At 42.6% G+C, this 20,673-nt stretch overlaps 1 protein-coding gene across 1 annotated transcript in view; it reads left to right on the top strand.

The window, feature by feature from the left end:
* ESYT1 (extended synaptotagmin 1) overlaps positions 1 to 20,673 on the top strand; it is an 81,843-nt gene that overhangs the window by 14,351 nt on the left and 46,819 nt on the right. The window lies entirely within an intron of this gene.

Raw genomic sequence — 20,673 nt, 5'->3', positions numbered from 1 at the left:
TCTTTCAGTTATTTAGTAGATATCTCCCTAAATTGCTATTCTTCTCAAAAAGAATGGCTTAGAAGATCTGTCGTTTTGGTTTTGTTTTCCATCAATTTGGAAATTCAAGTGCTTTAGAGGTTGGATGAAATTCGATTTGGCGTTAAACAAATTGCACATGTCTAGCTGCTAATGCTTTGTACATTCTATACCAGCAAAGGGATTTCGGGAATCACAGTGATGGTAGTGGTAAATATCTTTGTACCTTAAACTTGAAAACCACACATAAATGTCATGCTCTGCCTATTAAACACTGGTTATATGTATGTATGCTTTATTTAAAAGTAAAAAGCTGTGTGGTGTCACGTGCTGCGGACCCGGACACTGTTCTTGTTACTACATTATGTCACATCTCAATGCATACAGAAGACAATGCCTCTAGGGCAAGTTGACCTGGCAGCAAACACATGGTATATTAACCCTTCTTGAGCTTACAAATCAGCTACCTTACACTTTAACACATTTCTAACTGTAGTCATACACAGGTCAAATGTGAGTTTTTATGTAAACGATTTCTATTGATACTAAAATACCAACTTAATCAGAGCCACTAGGAAGCATCTCAAGTAGCCATCTGAGGAGTAGCCAGTTCAGTTATCACTAGGCTGTAATGTAAACACTGCATTTTCTCTGAAAAGACATTATTTTCTGCAAAAAGCCTGAAGGAAATTATTATAGTCACCAGAACAAATGCAATTAGCTGAAGTTGTTCTGGTGACTATAGTGTCCCTTTAAATCCACCTTTAGTCACTGTCATACTGAAAGCCATTAGAGGCACTTCCGCTGCACTAACCGAGAAACTTGTTTGTAAACCTAATACTTTAGTGTTTCTTTACTATTACACTTTGCAGTTTCAACACTTATGTGCATTTTCCTAAATACCACCCAGATATCTCATGATAGCAAAGAGTCTTACATTCCATGATTGTGCAAATCATGGTATTTCTTTCACGCTCATCTTCCTTTGCGTTTTTATAATATACACTCTATACACAATATACACTCCAGCATATAATGGTGCAGCATCCTCTGGTATTCTAGAGATTTCACAGAAAATATAACTTTTTGTTTCTACGGACCTTCAAGAGAGCCATAACCATCCTGTTTCTTCACACCTCACTACTCGTATACATACCAGGAGTCAGGATAAGTATAGTTCCCTGAAAGGTGTGCTGTTTGGAGAGAAAAAACGGGTTTGCCAAGCATCACAAGCTCTACCCTTCATCCACCGATGTGATAATGCAGTTCTGCGTTGTTAGTCAATTATCCAACCTTAGACAGCTTAGCCCAGTGCCTTCAGCCTATTATTGCCATCCAAGCTTAGTTGGATTTTGATGCTTAATGCATAAATGAAATATCTGACTGGAAGCAGAGGGGCTGGGCTTTAGGGTTCTAAAGAGCTAAGATTTTTGCTAAACCTGCTCGAAAAATACTTTGCTTAAAAGGGACAGCACCCAAAGACTTCTTGATAGAGTCCTAACCTCAACATCTGAGGAAAGGGATTTAGGGGTGATTATTTCTGAGGACTTAAAGGTAGGCAGACAATGTTATAGAGCAGCAGGAAATGCTAGCAGAATGCTTGGTTGTATAGGGAGAGGTATTAGAAGTAGAAAGAGGGAATGGCTCATGCCATTATACAGAACACTGGTGAGACCTCACTTGGAGTATTGTACGCAGTACTGGAGACCATATCTTCAGAAGGATATTGATACCTTAGAGAGAGTTCAGAGAAGGGCTACTAAACTGGTTCATGGATTGCAGGATAAAACTTACCAGGAAAGGTTAAAGGATCTTAACATGTATAGCTTGGAGGAAAGACGAGACAGGGGGGATATGATAGAAACATTTAAATACATAAAGGGAATCAACACAGTAAAGGAGGAGACTATATTTAAAATAAGAAAAACTACCACAACAAGAGGACGTAGTCTTAAATTAGAGGGACAAAGGTTTAAAAATAATATCAGGAAGTATTACTTTACTGAGAGGGTAGTGGATGCATGGAATAGCCTTCCAGCTGAAGTGGTAGAGGTTAACACAGTAAAGGAGTTTAAGCATGTGTGGGATAGGCATAAGGCTATCCTAACTGTAAGATAAGGCCAGAGACTAATGAAAGTATTTAGAAAATTGGGCAGACTAGATGGGCCGAATGGTTCTTATCTGCCGTCACATTCTATGTTTCTATAGCCACCATAATAAGCTGTAGAGATTCTGGTGCATTGCTGTTATAAACTATTTGCAATGATTACATTGATTTTTTTAATCAACGGAACACTCCAAATACGATGACCACTCCAGTGCACTATAGTGGTTATTGGGCCAGGAGTGCCCGCCCATCCTCCTTCTCTTCCTTATTGTATTCAGTGTTAGAATGGGATGACCTTGCACCTTGGGTACTTTGGCATCACTCCCTGCCTCCTTTCAGCCCTTAGGAGTAGGCTTAGTTTAGGTAGGCTCCAGCAGGCCTGTAGGCTTCAGTGAAGGCAGGGATAATGTGATAATAAGAGAACTGAAAGTGAAAACTGAATTGAAAAATTCAGGCAAATCTAGTCAAGCTGATAATATAGATGTGTTTAACAATAATTTGCCCCAAAATGTGCAGTTTGTTTTTTTAAATTATTAAGATTCTGTGTCTAGGGAATAAGCCTCATTTTCTGTTCTGAGGTTTTTATTGCAAAGTTTAAAGTATTGAGTATCCTATTCAAATACAACCATTGCAATGCCTCCGGCCTTGCTAAAACAGAAGAATGAGATCATCTCTGCATGCATTGCTGTATTTGTTACTGATTGCATATGAACGGAGACACTGCAATGCAGAATAACAGCATTGATATAGCAATATTACATATACAAACACAGACACATACCTGTCGCCCCAGGGAAGTTTATAATCATCCTACGTTGGTAATCATACTACGTTAGTGTGGATTTGTGCAAATGCCTGCCTTATTGCTGCACTGAATATCGAGAACATATATATCTCTAGATGTTGTAGAACAGGTTTAAAGTTGTTATTCCTGCTGTTTAGCCTAAAGAGAAATATTTTTATTTTACTGCCCTTTTATATTTAGACTTCGCGTTTTGGGATTGCTAAAAGCTACAAATAGAAAGTCTTTTTTAATTTTTTACGAAAAAAAAAACACCCTAGCTCTGTGTTTTTACTCATGACAATTTGTGTGCGTATATATAGGAAATAGCAGCGTGTACTTTGTTATTTTGTATTTATTTTACCTACAGAGGAATTAAGCAGACCTTTGGCATGTTAAACATTCTAATGGTCACTCAACCCTGCTGTAACGAAACCTGTGCTTTAGATCTCTTTATTCTTTTGATATGTTAGACACAGCAGCTTGCTAATGCCATTAAATTATAATATGTGTTAATTGAAAAATTAGCATTCAAAGGTAAAAAAAAACAAAACATCTCTCTCTCTCTCTCTCTCTCTCTCTCTCTCTCTCTATATATATATATATATATATATATATATATATATTATTGTTTGTGTGTGTAGTGCACTATTAGTGTAAACTTTTGTTTCATATGTAAATTGTACTACAGAAAAGTGACTAAATAACTTGTGATTGGGATGTGCCTTTTTTCACTTCCTGACTTTGCACAGATCTATTTCAATGCCTTTTGATATAGTACCAGAAGTAATATTATACGCATTTATATAAAGTGAATATATTCTACAGCCCTAACAATTTTTTTTATTTTTTTTAAGAATTCAAAATTCTTTACTTTTGTCACACTGCATGTGTGATATTCAATATATAGTGAATAGTAAGACAAAGTACATGCAGTATGAATTTTGTGGTGTAATTACATTAAGTGAGCGAGAAGTGTATAACAACCAGTGCGCCCTGTGTCGATGTCATATGGGTGACAATTGCCAGGGGGAGTTATAACCACAGAGGGGTGGTTAGGTAAGTAAAGATCAGTCAAGAGTAGCTGATCGGTATAAGGATGCGTTGGGTGTGTGTCACATAGTGTTAAGGCTGTCTGCGTGTAGTGCATCTTTGTGCTCATTTTGGTTGCATATTAGAGTTTAAAATGAGATGTCATACTAATAAACATTAAAAGAAAAGTAAGAAAAAAAGAGAGGAAAATTAAAACTGCAAAACAAGGCAATTTCTAACTGTGATGGTATTGTGAGCAATAACCGTGGATATAAGAGTCCCCTTTAGAAGACCAGTCTCCAGTTCCTCAGGTAGGTGGTCTGGCAGTCGAGGCTCACTGAGGTGCTCTTGGAGTGAATTCCGGAATGGTGGCCGCAGTTAGCAGGAACAGGCTTGTTCCAGATGACAGTGAGGGTTGCAGTATACCCGCCCGAGCCCAACCTCAAAGCAGAGGTCGATATTGTGTTTAGCCATGGACTTTATGACCTGACTCTTGCCACAAAAGCCTCTAGCTGATTGTGTCCGCTCCTAATCACTAAAGCCTTCTGCATCGCACCACTTCAGTTAAAGTTGCCACCCCAGGACACAACTAGCAACCCCTCACCATAATGTATTGTTTGTCACAATGCTATGCCCACAATGTTGTTGTTGTTATTATTTATGTTCTGCTGACATACATGTTTCATATCTGCCGGATGGTGAATCGCACGGTCCGACTAATTTCTTAACCAGTTACTGACCTGCAATATACCTGTGTGTTTAAAGCTAATACAATACAAAAATAAATAAGAAACAAATCATAACAAATGTTAACATGAGGTTCTCGAAGACCCTGCTGAAAATAGCTTACAGTCTTGTTTCCTTACTTTAAGTTTGTGTTTTGGGGTGAAGGTTTATTTATTTACAAAGAGCTTGTGTGGTTTCCCAGAAGTGGCTCATTCCATTGGTTTCCATGGTTACTGCTCCATTATTCAGTTGTGCACCCGAATAGTTTTATACCCATACCAGCTGGAAAAGACCCCCCAGGAGTGGTAGCAAAAGTACACAATACAACAAACTGCTCATGCACATTATAACACAAATACAACCCTTCAAACACCCATACATTACACAAGCAGCATATGGCAAAATACACATGCTAAGGGGTTACTTACCCCTGTTTTATTATGTAAAGCAATGTAACAAATGCGAGTACACTGCTATTTCATCATTCCGGTGAAAACAAATGCTTTACTAAATTATAAGTAAGCCTCTGTGGTATCATGGGTACCGTCCAAATTGAGGCTGGACATGGGACTGAGAGTTTCTTGTGACCATCTTTCCACCTATCATAGCAAAATGTTCTTTAGAGTATAACAATAATTAGTGTCACTTCCCTGCATCAAAACTACTCCCTGTTTCAAATTATTATGCAAATTATATTTTTTGCATTTACCTAAATAATTTGATGTAAATAACAGTCAGCATAATTCTCATGTTATCAACTATTAAGAGTACAATTTGAATTTTATTGAACAAACCTCCTAATCATGACAGTATTTTTTTTAAACGTAAAAACCTTACATTGCACTGTTCCAAACTATTACGCACAGTAAGTTTCAAAACACTTTATAGGTTGTAAAGGACTGAAAATTTTAATTTGTTGTGTTTGTAGCATATTTACTGAAATCAAAAGCTATTTCAATCAAACTTATAACAAGATTTTAACAGATCACGTTACATTTTAACATAGGACGCCTAGCTTCACAAGTCTTGCATCCATTGAACTTGTGAGTTTTTGGACAGTTTATGCTTGAATTTGTTTTGCAAGATATCAGAATAGCCTCCCAGAGCTGCTGTTTGGATGTAAACTGCCTCCCACCCTCATATATCTTTTGCTTGAGGATGCTCCAAAGGTTCTCAATAGGATTGAGGTCAGTGGAGGATGGAGGCCACACCACAACTTTCTCTCCTTTTATCCCCATAGCAGCCATTGATGCAGAGGTATTCTTTGCAGCATGAGATGGTGCACTGTCATGCATGAAGATGATTTTATTACGGAAAGCATATTTCTTACTTCTGTACCAAGGAAGAAAGTGGTCAGTCAGAAACTCCACATACTTTGCAGAGGTCATCTTTACACCATCGGGGACCCTAAAGGGGCCGACCAGCTCTCTTTCCATGATTCCGGCCCAAAACATGACTCCACCACTGCCTTGCTGACATCGCAGCCTTGTTGGAACAAGGTGGCCATCCACCAACCATCTACTACTCCATCCATCTTGACCATCCAGGTTTGCACGGCACTCATCAGTGAACAGGACTGTTTGAAAATTAGTCTTCATGTATTTTTCTGCCCAATGCAGCCGTTTCTGCTTGTGAGCACTGGTTAGTGGTGGCCGAATAGAAGGTTTATGCACAGTTGCAAGACTCTGGTGGACTCTACACCTTGATGTCCGTGGGACTCCAGAGGCACCAGCAGCTTCAAATATCTGTTTGCTGCTATGTAATGGTATTTAAGCAGCTGCTCTCTTGATCCGATGCATGGATCTGGCAGAAATCTTCCTCAATGTGCCTTTATCTGCACGAACCCGTCTGTGTGCTCTGAATCAGCCACAAATCTCTTAATAGTGCGATGATCATGCTTAAGTGTTCGTGAAATATCTAATGTTTTCATACCTCGTCCAAGGCATTGAACTATTTCACTCTTTTCGGCAGCAGAGAGATCCTTTTTCTTCCCCATATTGCATGAAAATGGTGCTCTGCTTAATAATGTGGAACACTCTCCTTTAGTAGTTTTTTCCTTAAATTGGGGTCACCTAGTAATCTAATTATCACAGGTGTCCGAGATTGTTTTCAGTGATCAAAAGAGCCCTGTGACACAATGCCATCCATGAGTTAAACTGAAAAACAAAATATTTAATCTTTGTGACACTTAAATAGAATTTGCATAATAATTTGGAACAGGGTGTATGCTTCTCAATGGTATGTCGCACTTCCCATTAACATTATATAAAAAAAAAAATTTGGTGGTTTATTTTTCTACATTTCATACTGTTATCAATTTAAAAAAAAAAAAAGTAATCTAATTTGGCTGTTGACTGAAGCAAAACTAGCTGTTTTTATTTTAAACATATTTTTGAGAATAGAGCACTTGATGCACACAGTACATTAATGTTCTTATTAATAGACATTGTTAGTAAGGTTTACATCAGTCAAAGCATAAGGAAGGCTGACAGATTGTGTAGCTAGCTATTCTCATCTTCTATGAGAACGACGACCACTATAGTCACCCAGACCACTTCAGCTCAATGAAGTGGTCTGGGTACCAGGTCCCCCAGGTCTTAACCCTTCAGCTGTAAACATAGCCGTTTGTTTACATTGCAGGGTTAATCCACCCTCTAGTGGTTGTCTTCCTGACCGCCACTAGAGGCGTTTCCTCAACGCTCAATGCAAAAATCGCATTGAGCATGCAGAATGTTCATAGGAAAGCGTTGAGTAATGCCGCGCATGCTCATTCGGCTCCACTCGGGAGCTGACGTCGGAGGGGGAGGAGAGGTCATCAGCACCGAGGGAGCCCGGCGCTGGATTAAGGTAAGTAGCTGAAAGAGGTTTTAACCCCTTCAGCGCAGCGGGATGGGGGCCCTGAGGGTGGGGGGGACTTAAGGACAATATAGTGCCAGGAAAACGAGTTTGTTTTCCTGGCACTATAGTGGTCCTTTAAACACTAGGGAGGGATAATCAGTGTTGAAAATAATGCTTCCCCAGATTTCCTAGCAGCTCAGCAGCAGGGGATGGCAGACGACAAAAGGAAGCTATCTGAATATACAACTAAAACACAAGAAAACAGCGTAAACCTTAAACGCAGATAAAATGTATCTGTTTTTTATGACAAATTTGTGACCGCAATTACAGTACATTTCTGTTCTGCTATGAAATAATCTGATTTTCACTGCAAAGTTTAGGAATTCACATATTCATCAACACATAAATTGATGCTCATTTAACACCAGTGCAACAATGATACTTTTGAGTTAGCAAATTTAACCCGGTGTAAATAATTAAATATGAAATCCATAAACATTGAATCAAAGAGAACTCAAATTTAAATGTTTGCCCTCGTACTCTCCCCCGCCACCCCCAATTTTTTTTTTGGTCAAATTCCAACTAAGTGAAGAGAGTACAGAGATGAATTAGGGACTACTTTGTCACTGTATTTCTCCCTTGCCTGACATTCTTAGACTCAGGGTGGGGTCTGTGTGTCAATCTTAACAGCCGTAACCTGTGACGGTTGCAGGGAATTGGCAAAGGAGGATCCCGTGGTCTTGTGGGATCCTCCATAGTCCTCAATGCTGTACTCTTGTACTCTTCGGTGACGTCAGCTCCAGGGAGGAACTGCTGGATCAAGAGGGCCGCGCCCACAATGGACAAGTTCAGGTAAGTAAATCCTTCCTTTACCCCAGCCACCAGGCCCCCTGCAGCGATGTCATTGCCGGGACTTTGAAAATTCGACAAGATGGAGTAACTGTAGTTTATATTTATAGCATACGCTTAGGTATAGGTAGGTATAGCGTAGATCTGTAGGTAAATGCAAGCTGTGTAAAACATTACACAAGAATTGGTAAACAGCGGTTTTAGCAAGATATGCGGTGTAGCTTAAAGACCGCTGGAGCTGAGCAGACCTCTGTGATATTGCATGTCTGTGTGAGATCAGGTGGAGGGATATGGTTAAGGAGAACATAATGGCTGCGGTACATGTTGGAGAACATCAGGTCTCAGGCGGTGGATGTTAAACGTGAAGCTGCTGTCCCTTGTGAGATTCTTGTCAGGTTGGGCTGCGATTGATGCTTTGCTTGCATAAAGTGGACAATCCACATTGTCGGGGAGCAGGTACCACGGCAGTTCGGCACAACAAGCTTAATGAGGACTATCAGGTGCTTTCAAGGGTCACAGGTACTCATCTGTGTGTAGTTGACAGTCCCTCATCAGGCTTGATATTCAGCGCTTGACAGGCTTGTGGGTAGTATAAGTCTGCTTGGCAGATCTGTGTTGCGGCATGGGTTCCTAGCTCCCATCCAGCACCCAAAACCACCAGGGGGCGTCTGTTACGGGCAGATGGTCTGGTGACTCTCACGGTCCCTCTCTCTCCTTGGTAGGGGTAATCAGTTGATTTGTCGTTGGACACTCTATGAGGTTCTCCACCGGGGTCGGTGGCGGGACTGCAGCTCATAGGGGCTCTGTGGTGCAGGAGCAGATGGTGAAGTGCCCTGAGCCACCGCCATTTTGCAAGGTAGGCCTTAGGTGTTCCGTGCTCCCTAGGCTCCGCATAGCTCAAGCTCTCCCCAGTGGGGACCGTGATGACCCCCCTGGCCCACAGGCGGTGGAAACGGGACCAGCAAGCGACTCAAGAAGTCGGCGTGTGGTAGCTGGGAAGGGAGGCATGGTGGCGGCTGTCCAACTCGCTCCCCTCCCAGGTAGGCCGCAGCCTCCAAATCTTCATATGTCCCCCAGGGGATCCAAAACTCCCGATCGCAGGGTCTGCTACGTCTCCCACAGATGTGTGGCTATCTTGTGGGTTTGTTTTGGATCAAAAGCTTCTAAGTATAGCTAAGAGGCCAGATTCCTCCGGAGCCCCTCCTGCATGCGAACGGTCAGCATGGCGATCCAGCCCCGCTCCCGTTATTATATAATTTTTTTTCTCTGCTAAATTATACATTTGTAGTTATTGTGGAGAATTTCTGTTAGAGTGAATGTCATGATGGCTTTACTTTTTTCCGGGCAGAATGATTCACTGGCTGTTTGTCCCAAGTCTGCTAGTTTCTATATGGCCTAATATAAATAAGATTCCACTGATAGTGAATGCAAACCTGAGTTTAGTATGCTGAAAAATCCTAAACTGTGCATAGTGGTATTGGCCAAACTTTCATGCACAATTTCGTATTTATTGAATAGACCCTTTATTGTAGAGATAATGCAGAAATGTTTTAATTCCTCTGTGTATCCTGCCTGAGGATGTGTTATTGAGGCAGTGGTTTAGTAACAGTGTTCGTTTGAGGTAATGAGTAAGGAACTTGCGTGAAGATGACTGCCGAGCAGCTGACCATCACCATCTGCTGGGTATTTTCCTGTCCTTGACTCACCCCACCTAGTCATGTGGGATGCAGTGTACTGATTTTACATTATTATTGCATTTAACAAAAAAACTGATTTGTGGGCTGAATCACAGTGTCACTGTTTACACGATCTGCTAAAACTGTACTTTTGGATAATTAATATATTTTTAGATTTCTAATGCATCCATATGAATTAAGTTATGGACTTTGATAAGATGCAAGGAAATACGAAAATGACAGTGACAACAGTTTTATTATAGTATCATCCACTAAGTGTAAATTTTTATGATAAATAAAATCATAAAGAAAATGTTTTTTGTTTTAAAACATCATAGAAATTAAAACAGGGGGGGCGGAGCCAGCACCCGAGCTAGTCGGCCGCACATTTCAATAGCTCTGTGCGGGACACTGGAATTAACCCGCCCGGTGCTGCAATCCACGAACACACCGGGCTCCTAAGCCGACACACGGCAGCCCCACACTATGGGGAAAAAGAGCAAAAAGCAGAAAGCAGATCCGGAGATATCGGAGCTTTTCTCCGCGCAGCCTCGCGGCCTGCAAGTTCCAAGATGGCCCCTGAAGCTTATACCACACAATCCTCAGACGAGGACAGCTACTATGCAGAGCCTGCAATACCTAACCGAGCACTACAGGTACCTCAGGAACCCATGGACATGGGGGGTGCTGCACCAGCCACTAAGGCGGATATTAGAGCCTTGGTGAAGGACATTCAGTCCATGTTCCAAGCGGACATGGCACTGGTAAGAGCAGAGGTGACCACACTCACCAACAAAGTGTCAAACGTGGAGGTAGGCCTGGGGGACACCAAACTAGCGCAAAGCACCACGGACGCGGCGCTGTGCTCCCTCCGCAAGCAATATGCGGACCAACAAACCCAACTGGCTGGCATGGAGGACCGGAATAGGGCGAGGAACCTAAGGGTCCGAGGAGTGCCGGAGACAATCACCGGCTCTGAATTACCGCACTACTGCCGACGACTTACAGCCACGCTATTGACACCGCGACAGGCAAAATTGGTCACGATAGACTCTTGCTACAGACTCACCAGAGCAGCCTCCACACCACACGAAGGAGCCAGCGATGTAATGATCAAGTTTGTGCGGGACTCTGACAGGGGACTGCTCATGGGGGCTGCGAGAGGCTCCCCCACAGTAGCATTTGAGGGGGCACAACTTGCGTTTTACAGAGACTTTTCGAAACATACCATGTTGTGGCGGAAATTCCTCCGTCCGGCCACTCAGTTACTCCAGGAACAAGCCATCCCCTACAAGTGGGGCCCAGGCAGAAAAGGCGGGCAAGACACATAAGCTCTCACATGCATCCGACATACCGGCCTTCCTGCAGGCACTTGGCCTCCCAGTACTGACGACACTAGCAACAACTCGTCCATCATGGACAGTGGCGGAGATCACCCCCTTCGTCCCAAGAGGAGAGGTTCAGAAGTCCACTGCCCTACCGACCTGACACGGCAGCAGCTGAGCAGGACTTACAAACCTTTCATCTGTTGCAGCCAACAGGAGAGACACCTGACCCGTTCTAAGTCTACTTTCTCCTATGCAGGTCACGTTGTTTCCTTTTTCACTTTTTGCATATGTTAGTTTCTAAATTGCGCTCTTTCCATGTCCTCACAACAATGGCTCCGTAAGCAACCGAATAATCCTATATGCTAAGCCACTCTCCCCCCCCAATTTGCCCCCAGAGTGCGCAAAGTAGCTTGTAAACCTACCGACAACTCACTGCAGCACTCTCAGCTTGCAACCTGGACAGCCCTACCCAGCTATGACTCACATACCCACCCGAGCATACCTGACTTAGGTCCCACGCGCAATACACCCAAACCTAGAGGTGCCTTAGTTCCCACTGAGGGACATACCCCGACACCAAGCATACAGGCACGTATAAGAGCTGATAGAGACCTCTCCGGGTTCTGCTGATTGCCTCATCTCTCCAACTCCTGTGGCTCCATATCTGTCCCCGTTCAATGCGGTAAAAGTCCTCGAGATTGCAGGGGACTGTGCTTTTCGCGAGTACGCTTCACGCTTGGCGCCCGCTTAATTCTTCTAGGGTCTTGTTGCAGGCTGGGTGGTGTGTGAGCGCCCGATCGGTCCTCCAGTACAGATGTCGCACCGGCAACTGGCACACTCGCTCCTGGCAGGGAAGGTTGCTGCCCACCGATCCGTCTCCCCCATGCAGCCGCTGTTTCCTGCTTGTTCGGGTCATCTGTGCCTCTCATTGCTGGCTTAAGTGGCCGCGAGGGCTGGGATCAGGAGGTAGGAGCCATTTTAGTAGGAATCCTGGGAGGGATAAGATTTACCCCCTGCTGTCTGCGCACATGGCGCCCGCCATTTTGGAGGCAGCAATCGGGCCCCTCCGTCTCACAATCGCGGTCACCGGGTGTGGAACGGGATCACGCCCCCCGGTCCAGAGGGGGGGGACCGGGACCGCACAGGTGTAGAATTGCTGTCAGGCTCCGTTAGGCGGTATAGTGGAGCGGCGGCCGTCCACTCCACTCACCGCCAGGGAAGGTCCCGCTTGTTGCTGCAGCGATCTCCCCTCCAGGGGACTAAAACTCAGGGAGCAAGCCTCTCCCTGGTTCCGGTAGCCCGTGTCCATCGAGGGCCGCAGTAGTGGGTGAGTTGGGTGTTTAAAGACATGTTTTATAAGCTTTAAAATGTCTTCATTTGCAGGAGCCCAGCCATCCTGCGACCACTCTGCTCGGCGGCCCAGCCCCGCCCCCTTTTTACACTTTTGTGGTGTTTGTGTTTAGCTGTAATTTTCCGCTCTCTCATTTACTGTTCCCATACAAATTCAATATTGTTTTTTTCAGGACAAAAGGGGCTTTCTTTACGTACCATTATTTATATAATCTCATGTCATTTAATAAAAAAAAAAAAATGAAAAAATAGGATGAAAAATTGAAAAAAATACATGTTTTTTTACTTTTACTTGGAAAATCTTTTACTCATCTACAAAAGCGAATGAAAAAAACTGCTAAATAGATTCTAAATTTTGTCCTGAGTTTAAAAATACCCAGTGTTTACGTGCTTTTTTGCTTTTTTTTTGCAAGTTATAGGGCTATAAGTACAAGTAGGATATGGCGGTTTCAAAACATACATTTTAAAAATTTATCAATAGTGACATTGTAACACTATTATCTGTCATAAATCTCTAGAAAACACTCCACATGTATATAATTTTTTTTAAAGTAGACAACCCAGGATATTCATCTAAGGATATTTTGACACTTTCTATGCATCCATTTTACCACCAGTCTTTGCCAAACTTCACATAGGTAGTTTTTTGTTGTTGTTTGTTTTTCACATACATTGCAATTCAGGTATAAACTTACAGATCCTGTTATGTCTTCCTGCCAAAAAACACACTAATATATGTTCAGCAACATCTCCCGAGTACAGTGATACCACCCATGCATAGGCTTGTTGAGTTGTTTGGGGGCTAAAAGGCCACATTTGGAAGGTGCGCATATCCATTTTCCAACTTGGAATTTTGACATGTAGTCAACCTGCGCACATGTCCTATTTGGGACATTTGTAAAGCCGGCCAATGTATTTTACCCCCACCAAACCATATATTTTTGGAAAGTAGACACCCTAGGGCAGGGATAGGCAACCTTCGGCTCTGTAGATGTTTTGGACTACACCTCCCATGATGCTTTGCCAGCATTATGTGTGTAAGAGCATTATGGGGGATTTAGTCCACAACATCTGGAGAGCCGAAGGTTGCCTATCCCTGCCCTAGGGTATTTCAAATGGTGTTTTTGTAACACTTTCCATGCACTAATTGTTTTGAATATATTTTTATTGTTTCACAATATAAGTGCATATTGCGAATTGGTTCATATTAAGGTAAGTGGTTGCCCACGCAGGGGCTTATGCAGTAACATCCAATAAGGTGAACAGTTGCCTACGTAGAGGCTTAATTGTCAGCATATAAGGAGAAATGCAGAGTATCGCCTGCGCAGAGGCGTATTCGATCAAAACATATAAGCGTATTTGAACTTTGCAGGGATATACTTACAAGCATTATAGCGTAAATTGCAGAGATTGTGCTAGTGCTATTACATATATCTAACGCATTATTAGGCGTTTAAGTAATAGTTGTTCGTCATGTAGTAGCGCTTAAACAGTCACAGTGCAGGCATGCAACAATAAAGAAGGCATAATAGTTAAGAATCACCACCCATACACATAATAATGTAAGAGCAGGCTGGTAGTTACCCTTTAATTGCAGTATGTGAGCTGGTTTGTGCAAATGTTTTGTGTTAGCTGGTTTATGCAATCGCATCTGATTAGCTGGTTTGCGCATTGCTTTGTGTGTGTGCTGGTTTGTGCAAGTGCTTTGTGTGAGCAGGTTTGTATTAATTATGTAATTGCTTTGGCTGTTTGTTACCTTATGTTAGCTAATTTATGCAGTTGTTTTGTGTTTGCTGATTCATGTCAATGCTTTATGTTGGTCCGTGAGGTTTCTTAGGCATAGTAGCATGAAATGCAGTAGTTAGGCAGGTAAGTAAGCAGTAATGAAACATGGAAGGCATATGATAATTATCCAAAAACATATCGTCATGTCCTTGTTGCTAGCTACTGCTTGTCAGGCTTAGTATGCTTTAAATAAAACTCAAAAACTACGTAACAGAGTGAATGCATCGTTACTGTGTAAGGGTGCATATTTTTAGATGCAGATTTTTAAAGAACATATGCGGGTACCGTGTATGTCAGTTTGCGTGCGGTAGCATTAAGAAACATGCAGTCTTATGTAGAATGCTCATTAGGACATATAGAGATAAACATTTAAAAGAAAAAATGAAAAATTATGGGATGAGAATAAAGGCAGGTAACTGTAATGCGCTATCTATGTAAGCAAACAAATCATATATAGAGCACAAGGGCTCCCACATTAAAGAGAGGTGGTCATGGTACTTCTCGAGTAAACATAGGGTCAGCTTTAACTGTAGAGTGTGTAGCATCATGTCCAGAACTAAAGGCCGTATGGCCTTGCAGGTCTGTGTGTCCTGGCTGGCTAAATGAGGGTAGTGTCAGGTTTGGTCATTTTCTTTTCGTTCCTTAAGTGGTGTCGTAGGTGGCAAACCTGTGTGCCCTGTGAACTCACAGGAAGGATCGAGTCCCACTTGATGTGCGAGGCATGGAGTTTTTCCACATTGGCTGAGGGGCACTCCGTGCTGCAAGGGTCTCCTCGGGTGTCCGGCCCCGGGACGGTCCTCCTGTTCTGCCCAGGCCGTCCCCGCAGGCACCGTGTCTCAGTGGGCACTCAGGGACAACATGTGCTCCCGCGGGCCCCCCCACATGAGTCCGCCGGCCGTGTGTCCCCTGCACCTCCCCTGATTCTTCGATTCCCCCGTGGGTACATGGGGTGCCATGTGTGTCTCACCCAGTGCCGGCCACTTCTTCAGGGCGGTGGGCGCATGGCCTCTCAGCCACCGGTCCGCCGGGAGCACGCGCCGTCCACACCCGCCGGGCTCGCAGCAGTGGGGACAGTCTCCTCCGGGTGCCCACCTCACCCTGAGGTCAGGCAGCCATGATATCGGCTCGGGAGCAGTCCAGGAAGTGCGCCCGTGGTCCGGTCCACCACCAAGGTAAGTGCCGAAGTGTCCCTCAGCATACTGGTCTGTGTCTCCTTGGTCCTGTCGTCGGGTGGGTTTCATTTTGGCAGCCTTTGCCAGTGTAGGGGATCGGTGTAGGCCCAAGTCGGGGGCTTCCATCTTGGTGTGTGCCGTCCCCATGTGGCCGGGATCACCCCCACCGGCCGCGGGGGGGAGCGGGGCCGATTCTGACGTCCTCATGGCCCTCTTCTGAGGCTAATGTTGCTGGCATGCATTCCCACCCGGGTTAGTTGCCGGCTTCTGATTCTGGATCATTTGCTGTCAATGTCCCGGCTTGTGCAGGCAAGTAGGCCGGGTGCCTCAGCTCCGGTGCTTCCGACATGATGTTGGCCTTGCCTGGTATCAGATTGGAGCTGAGGTGATTCTCCATCTCAACCCATCTGAATATTGGGCTCCAGAGCAGTGTATGTGCGGATTTAGTGCTGTTATTAGGGCCGCAGGCCCGGAGCCATGTTGATCTGCTTCCAGTCGGCTCGGCGGCCCGGCCCGGCCCCCCCCCCCATGCACTAATTGTACCACCAGACTTTGTCAAACTTTTAGGTAGTCATTTTTTGTGTGTTTTTTTCACACACATTGTACTTTAGGCATGAATTAACAGATCATGCTATGTGTCACTGCCAAACAACAAGCCAATATGTGTTCAGCAACATCTCCTGAGTACAGTTATACCACCCATGCATAAACTTGTCGGATTGTTTGGGGGCTAAAAGGCCACATTTGGCAGGTGCGCATATCCATTTTTCAACTTGGAATTTTGACATGTAGTCAACCTGCGCACATGTCTTATTTGGGACATTTGTAAGGCCGGCCAATGTATTTTACCCCCACCAAACCATGTATTTTTGGAAAGTAGACACCCTAGGGTATTTCAAATGGTGGTTTTTTAACACTTTCCATGCACTAATTCTACCACCAGACTTTGTCAAACTTTTAGGTAGTCATTTTTTGTGTGTTTTTTTCACACACATTGTACTTTAGGCATGAATTAACAGATCATGTTATGTGTCACTGCCAAACAACAAGCCAATATGTGTTCAGCAACATCTCCTGAGTACAGTTATACCACCCATGCATAGACTTGTCGGATTGTTTGGGGGCTAAAAGGCCACATTTGGCAGGTGCGCATATCCATTTTTCAACTTGGAATTTTGACATGTAGTAAACCGGCGCCCCTGTCCTATTTGGGCCAATTTATTTTACCCCCATCACACCATATATTTTTTTAAAGTAGACAACTCAGGGTATTTTAAATGGTGGTAGTTTAATACTTTTCATGCAATAATTCTACCACCAGCCTTTGGCAAACTTTTGGGTAGTAATTTTCTTCGTGTTTTTTTACACATACATTGTACTTTAGGCATGAATTAACAGATCCTGTTATGTATCACTGCCAAACAACACCCCAATATGTGTTCAGCAACATCTCCTGAGTACAGTGATCTTACCCATGCATAGGTTTGCTGGGTTGTTTGGGGTCTAAAAGGCCACAATCGAGACTTGTACATATCAGTTTTTCAACTTGATATATAGGTATGCTTGGCCTATCTTCAGTTTGGCATATTTTTGCATCCCCCAGTTAATGTTAACATCATGAAAGTTTATATTTTTTTTTTTTGGAAGTAGACATTACAGGGTATTGTATTTGAGGTGTTTTCACATCCTTCCCCCAACCATTCTGCTAAACAAATTTCAGAGAACGTGCATGGTGGTAATTTTTGAATTCTGATTTTTATGCACACGTCATCTGGTTTTGGCCAGCCAGTTATATGTTACGACCATAAAACTTTTTTAACCAAATGTGCAGGTATCAAATGCACCTTTAGCAGCATTCTCTAAACTAACTCCTGCAAAAAGAATCTAACTGGAGATTTGGGGGAAGGAAACTGACTAACTAAAATGTGCTGCTTTCAAAAGAAAAAAAAACAGTGCAAAGGGGTGTCTGTCCTTTTCCCTTTTTTATAACAGACCCAGCAACATTTCAGGGGATTTGTTTTGTTTTTTGCAGTTGGCGGTATCTTAAAAATAAAATGTCTGGACTCCTCTGTTGTTGGAACTTGACCATCTCCATAAATTATTATGGAAATCAGCTTGAACTGAAATTGGAGAAAGGTGGTTCTTTCTGGATTCATTTTTTTAGAGTAAAAATTAATTATGTGTCGCTACTTGCATCAGGTAGATGGCCACCTTTTTATACCAGGCTTTTGTCTTTCTTAAGATAAGATATGGCTGCATCAGCTGATCAGCCAAATCAACACCCCCATGAGCATTTTATAAGCCCTGATGCAAACAGGTTTGGTCTGTACTCGGACAGTGACGTCTGACATGCTTTCGTCATGGATGGTGGTTAGTATATTAACATCCTTCCTGTCCTTAAATTTTATTGCAAGCACTTTAGCTTTGTGCAGACCTTTACATTCACTTTTTTTTTTAATTTGGCCTCTATAAAAGGTCTGGGGAAATCCCTGGCATTTCTTCTCACACTGCCACAGGCCAGTATCTGGAAACCCTAAAGAGTTTGAAACAAACGGACAATGCTATAAAAATTGTCCACATAAAGGTGGTAACCCTTATTGAACAAGGGGATCAGTAAGTCAAAAACAAGTTTCCCACTTGTCCCCAGAGAGTCAGTACAGCCAGGAGGGTCCAGTTGACCATCTTTCCCCTCATATATACGAAAGGCAAATGTATAGCCACTTTCGCACAGTTTGTAGAATTTTACACCATACCTAAAGCGCTTTGAGAGGATGTATTGTTTGAATCCTAATCTCCCTTTATTTTTCATTAACGATTCATTAATAGATACATTTGTTTGAGGAGTATAAACTTCAGTAAATTTGTGCTGAAGATGGTCTACCAGTGGGCGTATCTTATGAAGCCTATCATATTGGGTGTGATCTCTGGGGTGACAGAGGGTATTGTCATTGAAATGTAAGTATCTCAGCAGCAGCTCATATCTTGTTCTAGACATGGTTTGAGAGAACAATGGACTAGAATTGGGTTGGTGCTCCAGTAAGAGCAAATTGGTGGCTTCTTTATAATCCCCATGAGAATTGTAAGAGCCCAGAATTCTTTAAGTTCAGCGACATCTGTGGAATGCCAAACATGCTCCCTGACTGCATAGCTACCTGGATTGGTATCAATAAATTGGGTAGCATATAAATTAGTCTGGGTAGCAATCTCCCCTAAAAATAGCTCCATATATTGCATAGGGGAGAAGTCATCCACATTGACATTTGATGTGGAATTATTAAAATCTTTATTGTACTTGTATTGAATTATTGTACTAACTCCATTTTAACTTTATACTGTGACTTCGTCCTCCATTTTGTCCTCCTAACCTGACTTCTTCAATCCTCCATTTTGTCCTCATGACTTAACTTGTTCATTTTAAAACTACATTACGTGACTGAACTTCTCAACCCAATTAATACAGTAGACAAAGACCGTGTTTCCTTCAAGGACAAGTACCAGGAGGTGCTGGCTACTCCTTAAGACTTGCTGGCTACTCCTTAGAGCTTGTAAGATAGTACAGTTTGAAGGCCACAGAACACAGTAGTAATGAAATGTTCTATTCATAAGAGACCTTGCACCTGGACATAAAGCCTGATATCATTGACCGTGTAAAATGACGCTTAGGACCCCCTTGTCCCCCACCCGTGTCCAGAATAATCCCACCTCTGATGGGTGGGCACGGGACTAACCTCTTTATTTTACGAACCAATAGGTAAGACACTAACCCCGTCACTTAACAATTAATCCAATTGATGATGTTTATTTGCTGATATTCTAATAATCAATGATGACGCAAAATGCCTCTTAAAAGGGCCTGCGCGCCCGCTTTTTCTGCACTTGCCAATAAACTTTCTCGAAGTTATTTTAACCTGAACCTCGTGTGTCAGACTTAATTACTTCAGCGTATATACGCAATTTAATTTTATTGATTTGGACAGGAACAGATAGACATTTGAACATTTTGGTTTACTTTCAAAAAGTACCATAACACATTAATGCCTGTGTTGGCACTAAAAAGGGGGATTTGGGGCTCAGCTACCTGTGGAGAAACCAGTTCCTCCTCCACATTCGGCATTGCAGAGAAAGTACAGCTTATTTTTGTAGCCGGCTCACACACAGATGACATGTCACTAGATGTGTCAGAAATCTGACCTGGGTCAAAATCGGACGCAGTGTCAGTGGCGTCAGAGTCTGACTAACACAGAGTTACTAACACGCAATTTTTATTTTATTTTATACTAGAACCAGACTAAAACTGATAAAAACAGACTAAATGAGACTAAAACTTCCGTTAGCAGCAATCTGTAAACTAACTCCTGCAAAAAGAATCTTACTGGAGATTTGGGGGAAGGATACTGACTAACAGAAATTTGCTACTTTCAAAATAAACAAAAAATAAATAAATCAGGAACAAGTATTATAAAAATGTATTTTCTGTGTGGTAGACCTTAAAACATGCTCCAATACACAGTCCAGGTTTTGTAGGGCATTGGGGACAGTAAAAAGGGGTGTCTGTCCTTTTCCCTTTTTTTTTTTTTTTTTTTTTTTAAATTCTTTATTTTCTGTTGTGCAAGATATAACAATAGGCTTACTCAGCCACGATAGCAGTCGTAAGCGGTAATATACAATAATCAAAAACATGGCATATGAATAGACGGCACAATTTTTAGGTTTTGTTGAGAAAAAACGTAGACAGTAGATTTACATATCAATTTACATGTGAGTTTTCCCGTCTGACGTGCAATATTGAGGGGTTAATATAACAAGAGTTAACCGTTGCTAGGGTTACGTTAAGTAGGTACTAGCTAGGGAGGTTATACATGTTGAGCTTTGACATAACAATATCCAGTAGTATGGTTTGCAGTAGCTTAAAAACCAAAAAAAAACAAAAAAAAACCTTATGTATGCTGGTTAGTGAGACTAACAGTAAGTTTACAGAATATAGAGACTTGGTGAGGTGTCATTATTGCTT

This window comes from Pelobates fuscus, chromosome 1, assembly GCF_036172605.1.
Source record: "Pelobates fuscus isolate aPelFus1 chromosome 1, aPelFus1.pri, whole genome shotgun sequence".
Lineage (NCBI taxonomy): Eukaryota > Metazoa > Chordata > Amphibia > Anura > Pelobatidae > Pelobates > Pelobates fuscus.
Note: the sequence above shows the minus strand (reverse complement) of the source record. Positions and strands in the feature narration are given on the sequence as shown.